This window comes from Piliocolobus tephrosceles, chromosome 20, assembly GCF_002776525.5.
Source record: "Piliocolobus tephrosceles isolate RC106 chromosome 20, ASM277652v3, whole genome shotgun sequence".
In the NCBI taxonomy this organism is placed as follows: domain Eukaryota; kingdom Metazoa; phylum Chordata; class Mammalia; order Primates; family Cercopithecidae; genus Piliocolobus; species Piliocolobus tephrosceles.
Window position 1 is genome coordinate 7,985,922 of NC_045453.1, and position 11,407 is coordinate 7,997,328.

Here is an 11,407-nt window from a genome sequence, read left to right on the forward strand (position 1 = left end):
CTCTTCCTCCCAAGTTCATGCCATTCTCCTGCCTCAGCCTCCCGATAGCTGGGACTACAGGCACCCGCCACCACACCCGGCTAATTTTTTTGTATTTTTAGTGGAGACGGGGTTTCTCCACGTTAGCCAGGATGGTCTCGATCTCCTGACCTCGTGATCCACCTGCCTCAGCCTCCCAAAGTGCTGGGATTACAGGCATGAGCCACCGCACCCAGCCTACCTGTATACTTTAAATGGTTGGATTGTATGATATATGAATTACATCTCAATAAAGATGTTACGAAATGATAATAATAAGTTTAAATCTGAACAACAAAAGCAATAGCTGTTTAAATCAGTGGCCTGCAAAACATGTTAACAATTAGGTCAATTTCTTCTTTGCGTTTCCACCATCCACGGTTTGATCTATCTTCCTCCAAGTCTGCTCTGTCACTCAGGCTGGAGTGCAGTGGTGTAATCACAGTTCACTGCAGTCTCAACCTCCCGGACTCAAATGATCCTCCCACCACCTCAGCTTCCTGAGTAGCTGGGACTACAGGCATGCACCACCAAGCCCACCTAAATTTGTTTTTTGTTTGTTTGTTTGTTTGTTTGTTTGTTTTGTAAAGACGGGGTTTCGCCATGCCTGGGCCTGCCAAAGTGCTGTGACTACAGGTGTGAGCCACCACACCTGGCCTGAACACTAATGGTGAAATAAAGCTGGGTAGCTGTAAGTGGCTTGCCCAAAGTTCCACCGTGAGGTAGTACAAGAACTGGCACTAGAACTTGGGACTTCTGACTTTTGATCCTGAGCTATTGCTGCTACATCATTCCATGAGAGGCATTAGGAATCACAGGTTAAAGAGGTAAGGTATTACTTGGGGGGATTATCTGAAAAGTTATGCCCGCGTTCAAAAGCAGGAGAGGTAAATAATCAGGGAAACAGTGGGATGAATAATTCTGACGTTTTAGGGAGAAGATATGATCCTCATTTCCAGGAGTTTCTACACAGGGTAAAGAGTGAATGGAAGGTTCATCTGCTTATGCTTACATATGTAAATACGTGTTCATAGCTACATGCCCTTAGATAAGTCAGTGCCCCTCTCTGAGAGGGAGTTCATAATCTCTGAGATAGCTAAGGTATCTCCCAGCTCTGATAAACAGGATTCTACATTCCTAAGTCCAGACGGCTGACATTAGGACAACTGCAAAGGTTCTAGAAGTTCCATTCCTCTTTTTGGGAATGATCTTAGAATGTTTGGCTTGGGTCTGTTATGTGGCAGCCAGACTATCAGAGCTCCAGTTGTAGTTTACAAGAGAAATAAACAAATCTGAAATAAAGATAAACAAGTGACCCCCTGGCATATTCTAAAAGTATCCTTCTGGGTGGCTTGGCTTACTGGATTCCCCGTCTTTTAATTCAGTTCAACACGTGTGCCTTAATTTTATATCTCTGCCAGGTGGCCTGAGGTTTAGGTTTTGGACCGCATTCTTTTTCCAATTCAGCCAACTGTTGCTGAGAACTGTTTTATGCAAAGAATTGTGCTAACTGCTAGCAGGGATACAAAGTGGATAAAACATGATCTCTGCCCAGGAACTGATATGATAGTCTAGAAGGAGAAGCATACAAAGCAGTTTATTTTAACACAGAAGGAATGAAAAGATTCAAAGTAATTATAAGCTATGTACTGAAAGAAAGAGATCTGGGAAGGCTACACAAAGGCCATAGATTTCACCTGGGCCTTGAAGAAGAGAATTACAGTAGGTGAAAAGGGGAAAGATGTTTCTCCTTTCCTAGGCTAAGATCTTTGAGGAAAGAGATTATATCTTATTTATCTCCACGTTCCTGACACCCAACATAGTGCCTGGCACAAGGAAAGAGTCAAATACATGTGTTTTGAATTGATGAATAATGAGTGGATTCTGGACTGATATAATAGCACAAAGACAAAGTGGATAAAAGTGCACCTTATGTTTGGGGAATGCTAAATGGTCTGATGTGGTTGCTCTGAATATTGGTTATGTAAGGAAATGTTGTGGGAAATCAAATTTTAGTACCAGATTAAGAATGCCATGCTAAAAAGTTACACTTAGTCTATAGGCAATAGTTAACTATTTACTCCTCTAGGCAAAATACCGTTGTTCATCTTCGTATCCTTAGTATCTACAACAGTGCCAGGAATTTAGAAGTTAGTCAATAAATGGCTGGATGAATGAATGAAGAGTTTTGAGGAAGGAAATTATTTCATCCAATCTGCACCTTACTTTACTGATAATAATCCCTCACTTTTATGTACAATTTTGTAGTCACAGAAACATTTTATTCTATTATGTCATGAAAAATGTTATTGATATGCTCAAAAAGCTTATTAGGAAAGAAGGACAGATATTATTATCATTTCTTGTAGATGTTATTGTTCTCATTTCCTGGCAACGTTATTATTCTTACACTCAGTATAAAGAAACCAAAACTGTATTTATTCTAATATCCCTTGGTATATCTGAAGGTCTGTTGTATATGTACCTGCATATAACAGGGTTCTCATGGGTAGCCTTAATCTTGTATCACACTCACTATAATCAGGATTTCTACATATCCCAAAAAATAGATCCAACTCTTAATGCAGGGATACTGTACTGATCACTTCTTGGGGATCCTGGCTCTACCATCCCCTACACAGCAGAACTTAATCAATTCTTAGACATTTCTGTTCTTTTCCGCAAGTTTGATCTCTGTAAACATCAACGAACTTCTCTCTCTTCCTTCTCTTTCCTCTCACAATCTTGCCCCCCTCCCACCAAAACAAACAACAAAACCCATTATTTTATTAAGCGTTTCATTTCTCAATATGTATATTTTTCTTAGCAAAACAAAAGTCCGGTGGTTTTTCTTATTTTCTTAAACATGATGTTTTATTTCATCCAATTGCAACTGAAGAGGTGATTAGATTTGGTCTGTGGAACTCCAGGGAACAGATTAATGAATGAGAGGAAGTCAAAGAGAAATAAATGTTAGTTTAATGTAACTTTCTGACCCAGCAATTCAATAATGGAACTGGCTGTTTCACAAAGTAGTGAACTCCCCATTACTGGAAGTATTCAGCATGTCAAGTACAAGTTCTGACCTCTAAAACCACATGTGACAGTCCTACATATGTTCAGAGATGATGGTCCTATTCTCCTAAATCTTTTCTTTTTTTCTTTTTCTTTCTTTCTTTCTTTTTTTTTTTTTTTTTTTTTTGAGATGGAGTCTCGCTCTGTCGCCAGGCTGGAGTGTAGTGGCATGATCTCGACTCACTGCAACCTCTGCCTCCTGGGTTCAAGCGATTCTCCTGCCTCAGCCTCCTGAAGTAACTGGGACTACAGATGCCTGCCACCACGCCCGGCTAATTTTTGTATTTTTAGTACAGACAGGGTTTCAAGATGTTGGCCAGGATGGTCTCGATCTCTTGACGTCATGATTTGCCCGCCTCAGCTTCCCAAAAGTGCTGGGATTACAGGCGTGAGCCACCGCACCTGGCAATCTTTTCTTCTCTAGATTAAACATCCTACTTTCTTCAAGGAAACGTCCTACTTTCCTTATTTGATGTGGCATTTCAGTAACCTGCTATTGTTCTTCTGGACTTGTTACAATTTGTCAATTTCTCATGCATTTATTTAAAAAATTTATTGAGTCGGGTCACTAGGATTACTAAATAAGAAAAAGAAAATTATTGAGTGATTTCTATGGTTCAGTCACTGTTTTAGGACGTGGGAATAGAGCAATACAGCAGAGAACAAAACAAAGTCTGTGTCTTAGAACCTACAGTTTACTGGGAGGGACAGACCCTAAACAAGTAATTTTTTTTAACATCAGAGATAATAGGTTGAAAAATAAGGGAGGTCGAAGGGAGGATAACTGACTTGCTGTTTGAGCATAATCAGGGCAGGCCTCTGGAATAAGATGACAGTTGAGCAGAGAGCTGAAGGAAGTGCAAGAGTGACCAGCGGAAGAACAATCCAATTTAGATAGACAGAACAAGTGCAAAAGCCCTGAGGAGTAAGCTTGGTTTATTTGATGAACACGGAGGCCAGTTTATCTGAAGTGGTACAGGCAAAGAGGAGAGAAAGAGCAGGAGGCAAATAACGGAGGGCCTAATAAGCCAGTTATCTGTACTTTGCTATTTGTTCTGAGTGAGATGGAAAGCCATTGGAGGCTTTCGAGAAGAGGACTGACATGATTTGATTTGCATTTGAAGAGCATCACTATGGCTACCATGGGGGGAAACAAAGTTTAAAAGGCAAAGAAATACTCAGGTAGCTCCAAGGATACTCGTACAATGCTGTTAGGAGGCAATAATATGGGTGAAAAATGATGGTGGCATGGACCAGGGTGATACCACTACTTACCCATCAGAATAGTTAAAAAGAAGAAGACAAACAAGGAAGGAAAGAAAAGACAGTACTGGCAAGGATACAAGTCAATTAGAACTTTCCTACATTGCTGTTGGTAAGGTAAATAGGTACGAAACAACCACTGTTTGGAAAACTGCAGTATCTCCTAAAGTTGAACATCTGCCTCCTAGGCATATGCCTAGCAGAAATGTTTACCTATGTTCACTGAAAGACATATAGAAAATAGTCATAGCTGTAAGAATTAAAGAAAGAGGAGAGAAACACGAAGGGTGGCTCGACAGTCAACAGGGACAGGTTTATTTTGAATAAACCTGAGTGGGGCAGCTGGCCAAGTTAGGTCAGAGCCACACTCTCTTACAGACTAAGAGTTTTTAAGGATTCAAGGTGGGAGAATTTATCAGAGACTTGGACTGCTTCTGTCTCTTTGTTGTGCTTATCTGGGAGGGAGAGTTGTGTATCTGTTCCCATACATCTTTCTGCAGCTGCAGGCGTATCCCTCGGGTCTGCTTATAGCTTCCCTATCTTAGTGCACCTGAAGGGAAAGGAATGTGCTTATTAAGGCCTACTGTTTACTGGGGGCCATTGTATGAGGGTGAAGTTTGGCAGTTACCCAAGAGACTTTCCCCCTACCTCCCTCTGTACTGAGCTGTCTTATCTGTGTTTTACTGTCTGCTCTTTCTGTCTATTTGTAGTTAGAAGAGAAAGATTTCCTTGAAATGCATGAGGCTAGAAAGGGAGCTGGAACTTAAAGTGGCGGTGTTTGTCCGAGATGACAGTACTCCTGTTCTGTCAATAGCAGTATTCTTTGTAATATCACCAACTAAAAAGTACCCAAACACCATCAAGAATAGAATAATGAAACTAATTATACTATATTTACATAACGGAATATACAACAATGAGAATGGAAGAACTTAAACTATATGTCTTAATATAAGTGAATGTCACAAATATAATATTGATCAAAGGAAGCCAAACACAAAAAAGTATAAGCTATGTGATTACATTTATATAAATTCCAAAGACACACAGAACTAACCTGTAGTGTTAGAAGCCAGGATATTGGTTACCTTTGGGAAGCTAATGATTAGAAGGCAGACATGAGGGCTTCTGAGGCACTGCCCTGTTTCTTTTTTCTTCTTTCTTTCTTTCTTTTTTTTTTTTTTTTTTTTGTGAGATAGAGTCTTCCTCTGTGGCCCAGGCTGGAGTGCAGTGGTGCCATCTAGGCTCATCTCAAGCTCCACCTCCCGGGTTCACGCCATTCTCCTGCCTCAGCCTCCCGAGTAGCTGGGACTACAGGTGCCCACCATCACGCCTGGCTAAATTTTTGCATTTTTAGTAGAGACAGGGTTTCACCGTGTTAGCCAGGATGGTCTCGATCTCCTGACCTCGTGATCCATCCACCTCAGCCTCCCAAAGTGCTGGGATTACAGGCATGAGCCACCGCACTCGGCCTTTTTTTTCTTTCTGAGATGGAGTCTCACTCTGTCATCAGGCTGGAGTGCAATGGCGCAATCTTGGCTCACTGCAACCTCTACCTCCCAGGTTCAAGCGATTCTCCTGCGTCAGCCTCCCAAGTAGCTGGTACTACAGGGGCATGCCACTATGCTCAGCTAATTTTTGTATTTTTAGTAGAGATGGGGTTTCACTGTGTTGGCCAGGATGGTCTTGATCTCTTGACCTCGTGATCTGCCTGCCTCAGCCTCGCAGAGTGCTGGGATTATAGGTGTGAGCCACTGTGCCTGGCCTGCCCTGTTTCTTAATCTGGGTTCTGGCTATATCAATATGCTCACTGTGAACATTCACTGAGTTGTACATTTATAAATTTGAGCACTTTCCTGTATCAGTGTTATGCCTCAATAAAGTTTACATTACAAAGGAATGACTCAGAGGTTTTTATCTGTGCAACTGGAGGCTATAATTGACATTTATTGAAATGGGGAAGCTATAGAAGAAATAGGTTTTGGTGGGAAATGCATTCATTATGTACATACTACGTTTGATATTTATTAGACATCCAAGTTGAAATGTTGATAGAATGCAGTTGGTATACAAAAGTCTGCAGTTGAGGGAAATGTCTAGGCTGAAGACCTAAATTTGAGAGCTCACTATATAGATAACATGTAAACTCATAAAGCTGGATGGGATCACCTAAGGAATAGTCTGGACAGAGAAAACATTCAAGTACTAAACCCTGAGAATGCCCCAACATTTAAAGGCTGGAAACTGAGGCGAAACCAGTAAAGAAAACTGAGTAGCCAGTGAGGTATGGTGACAGCCAAGAGAGTGGAATCTCAGAAGCCAGGTGGAAAAAGTGTTCCAAGGAGGAAGTAACCACTGTAACAGATACTGCAGGCAGTGGAATAAGGTAAGGACTGAGAATTGGTTATCGATGGAGATCATTGGTGACCTCGATAAATAGCAGTTTTGGTGGTGTGGTAGGGACAAAAACCTAATTAGAATGAGCTCAAGAAATAAATTTGAGACAGTGACTATAAATAACTCTTTTGAGGAGTTTGGTTTGTTTTACAGAAGAACAGAGAAGTAAGATATTAAAAAGAATATTAATTAAGGATATTAAGAAGTGTTGGGTTAAGTAACTAAGGAGGCTCATGGGATCAAGAAAAATTTTTTCTCTTAATAAGGTAGATAATATAGTATGTTTGTACACCTACAGGGATAATCAATAGGGAAGGAAAATTTGATGACACAGGAAAAAGAGAGGGCAGTGGCTGGAGTGGTGTCCTAGAGCAGGACATAAAAGAGGTTAGACTCCAAGGCACAAATGGAGAGACCAACTTAGCTAGGAGCATGGACAGTTCCTCTAGGGAGGAAAGAGCTAGAGAAAGGGATCCCTTAAATCTGTGTATGCATCAAGAGAAATCTCAAGCTCACTACCAAGCTGCACATGTGCTTGGTAAAAAGAAAGCTTGGTAATGGCTTTGGTAACTCAACTGTAATATAAATCACCATCTGACTGTCAGACTAACCACAGAGTGGCATGGGGTAGATTCAAACAGCCTAGCAAAGACTCTGAAAATGAACTAACACTGCAACCACCACCCACAGCAGCTGAGACAGAACTTACAGTCTGAACCTAATTGAGTTAATTGCCTCATGATTCTTTCCAAGGCTTCCCTTCTCTGTTCTTGAAGCTTATTATTATTATTATTATTATTATTATATATTTTTTGAGACAGAGTTACACTCTTGTTGCCCAGGCTGCAGTACAATGGCCCAATCTTGGTTCACTGCAACCTCCGCCTTCCAGGTCCAAGAGATTCTCCTGCCTCAGCCTCCCAAATAGCCGGGATTACAGGCACCCACCACCAGGCCCAGCTAATTTTTGTATTTTTAATAGAGACAAGGTTTCACCATGTTGGCCAGGCTGGTCTCGATCTTCTGACCTCGTAATCCACCTGCCTCGGCCTCCCAAAGTGCTGGGATTACAGGTGTCAACCACCGTGCCCAGCCTAGTAGATCTCTTATACTCTTCATATTATTACCTGCTTTTTATTTGATTTTTTTAAACATGTCACTGACTTGAAGCTCAGCTACTTGCTTTAAAAAAAACCACTTACCTCCACCTGACCTACAGTTGTCACGCCCTCCCCCTGACTAGAGTATAATTTTGATCTGTTTTGTTCTTTGCTGCATCCATCCCTAGCACCCACAATAGTACCTGGCACATAGTACATAGTATTTGTTGATGGGATCAACAGATTAGTTAACAGATTCATGAACTCTACAAAATTACAAAGATAAGTCAAATAATATACTAGAAAAATAAATAGGAACAAGCAGTTCAAAGGGGAAAAATAGCGAGTAAATGTATAAAAAGATGCCTATCCTCAATGTTACCAATAGTAGAATACTGATGGTGAGAACATAAATTAATATATACCTTTCTGGAAAGCATTTTTTTTTAGCAATATGAATTGTCATAAAGAAATCCAGACTTTTTAACTTAATAATTATTCCTTTAGCCACACTGGAAGTTCTAGCCAGAACAATTAGTCAAAAAAAGAATTAAAAAGCATCCAAATTAGAAAGGAAGAATATCTCTGCAACATCTCTGTTTGCAGATGACATGATCTCATATGTAGAAAATCCTAAAAATTACACACACACACACACACACACACACACACACACACACACACACACTGCTAGAACTCAAATTAAGTAAAGTTTTAGGTTACAAAATCAACACACAGGCCGGGCGCGGTGGCTCAAGCCTGTAATCCCAGCACTTTGGGAGGCCGAGACGGGCGGATCACGAGGTCAGGAGATCGAGACCCTCCTGGCTAACACGGTGAAACCCCGTCTCTACTAAAAATACAAAAAATTAGCCGGGCGAGGTGGTGGGCGCCTGTGGTCCCAGCCACTCGGGAGGCTGAGGCAGGAGAATGGCGTGAACCCAGGAGGCAGAGGTTGCGGTGAGCTGAGATCCGGCCACTGCACTCTAGCCTGGGCGACAGAGCAAGACTCCGTCTCAAAAAAAAAAAAAAAAAAAAAAAACAAAATCAACACACAAAAATCAGCTACACCAGGTGCCTATAGTCCTAGCTACTTGGGAGGATGAGTCTGTCTCTTAAAAAAAAAAAAAAAACTCAGTTGTGTGTCTATACACTGGCAATGAACAATCTTAAAAGGAAATTAAGAAAATAATCCATTTACAACAGCATCAAAAGGAATAAAATCCTTAGGAATAAACTTAACCAAGGAGGCAAAAGACTTATATATTGAAAATATAAAACATTACTGAAAGAAATTAAAGGCACAAGTAGATGGAAAGACATTCTGTGCTCATGGATTAAAAGACTTAATATTGTTAAAGTGTCCATTAATTAAAGCAATATACAGACTCAAGGCAATCCCTATTAAAATCCCAATGGCACTTTTTGCAGAAATAGAAAAAAAATCTTAAAATTCATGTGGACTCTCAAAGGACCCCAAACAAAGTCAGAGGCCTCACATTTCCTAATTACAAAACATATTACAGTGTTACAGTAATCAAAACAGTGTGGTACTAGTACAAAGACAGACATATGGGCCAATAGAATAGAATAGAGAACCCAGAAATAAGTCTTCACTCATATAGTCAAATGATCATCAACAAAGATTCCACAACCACACAATGGGGAAAGGACAATCTCTTCAACAAATGGTATGGAAATGCAAAAGAATGAAGATGGATCCTTATACTATATGCAGAATTAAAATGAATTAAAGACCTAAATATAAGACGTAAAACTGTAAAATGTCTAGATGAAAATTAAGAGGAAAATCTTCATGACGTTGGATTTGGCAATGATTTCTTGGATATGACTCCAAAAACACAAGCAACAAAAACAAAAATAGACAAATGGGACTACATTAAACTTAAAAACTTTTGTTCATCAAAGGACACAATCAACAGGTGAAAAGAAGCTGATGGAATGTGAGAAAATATTTGTAAATCATGTATCTGATAAGGAGATAATATCCAGAATATGTAAAGAATTTCTACACCTTAACAAAAACAACAAAAACAAATAATCAGATTTTTAGGTTGGGCAAAAGACTTGAATAGACTTATCCCCAAAGAATACACACAAATGTGCAAGTAACATATGAAAAGGTACTCAACTTCACTAATCATTAGAGAAATGCAAATAAAAACTACAATGAGTTATCACCTTACGTTCATTGGGATGTCCACTATTTAAAAAAAAAAAAGAAAAGAAAAGAAAATAACATGTGTTGGCAATGATGTGGAGAAATTGGAAACCATAGGCACTGTTGGTGGGAATGTAAAATGTTTCCATAGAAAACAGTGTGGAGGTTCCTCAAAAAATTAAAACTCGAATTAGCATATGATCCAGCAATCCAGTCCCATGTCTGGGAATATATCTGAAAGAATTGAAAACAGGATCTCAAAGAGATGTCTGAAAACCCACATTCATAGCAGGATTATTAACACTAGTCAAGCAGTAGAAGCAACACAAGTATCCATCAATAGATGAATGAATAAACAAAATGTGATATATACATACAATGGAATATTATTCAGCCTTGAAAAGGCAGGAAATCTCATCACATCTTACAACACGGATGATCCTTGAGGATACTGTGCTAAGTGAAACAAGCCAATCACAGAAAAATAAACACTACATGATTCCACTTATATGAGTTATCTAAAGTAGTCAAACTCATAGAAAGTAGAAGGGTGACTACAGGGGCTGTGGGGAGTGGAAAATGGGAAGTTGTTCAATAGATATGGAGCTGGCCGGGCGCGGTGGCTCAAGCCTGTAATCTCAGCACTTTGGGAGGCCAAGACGGGTGGATCACGAGGTCAGGAGATCGAGACCAGCCTGGCTAACACGGTGAAACCCCGTCTCTACTAAAAAATACAAAAAAACTAGCCAGGCGAGGTGGCAGGTGCCTGTAGTCCCAGCTACTCGGGAGGCTGAGGCAGGAGAATGGCATAAACCCAGGAGGTGGAGCTTGCAGTGAGCTGAGATCCGGCCACTGCACTCCAGCCTGGGCGACAGAGCGAGACTCCGTCTCAAAAAAAAAAAAAAAAAATAGATATGGAGCTTCAGTGTTGCAAGCTGAAAAAGTCCTAGAGATGGGTGTACAAAATAAAGCAAATTATTAAGGAATAAGTAGATTTCTGATCCCATAAATGTATAATTATGGCTGGGCGCACTGACTTATGCCTGTAATCTCTGCACTTTGGGAGGCAAAGGTGGGTGGTTCACTTGAAGTCAGGAGTTCAAAACCAGTCTGACCAACATGACAAAACCCTATCTCTACTAAAAAATACAAAAATTAGCTGGATGTGGTGGCTTGTGCCCATAGTCCCAGCTACTGGGGAGGCTGAGGCAGAGACTGCAGTGAGCTGAGATTGTGCCGTTGCACTCTAGCTTGGGTGACAGAGCAAGACTGAGAAAAGAAAGAAAGGAAGAAGAAAGAAAAGAAGGAAGGAAGGAAGGAAGGAAGGAAGGAAGGAAGGAAGGAAGGAAGGAAGGAAGGAAGGAAGGAAGGA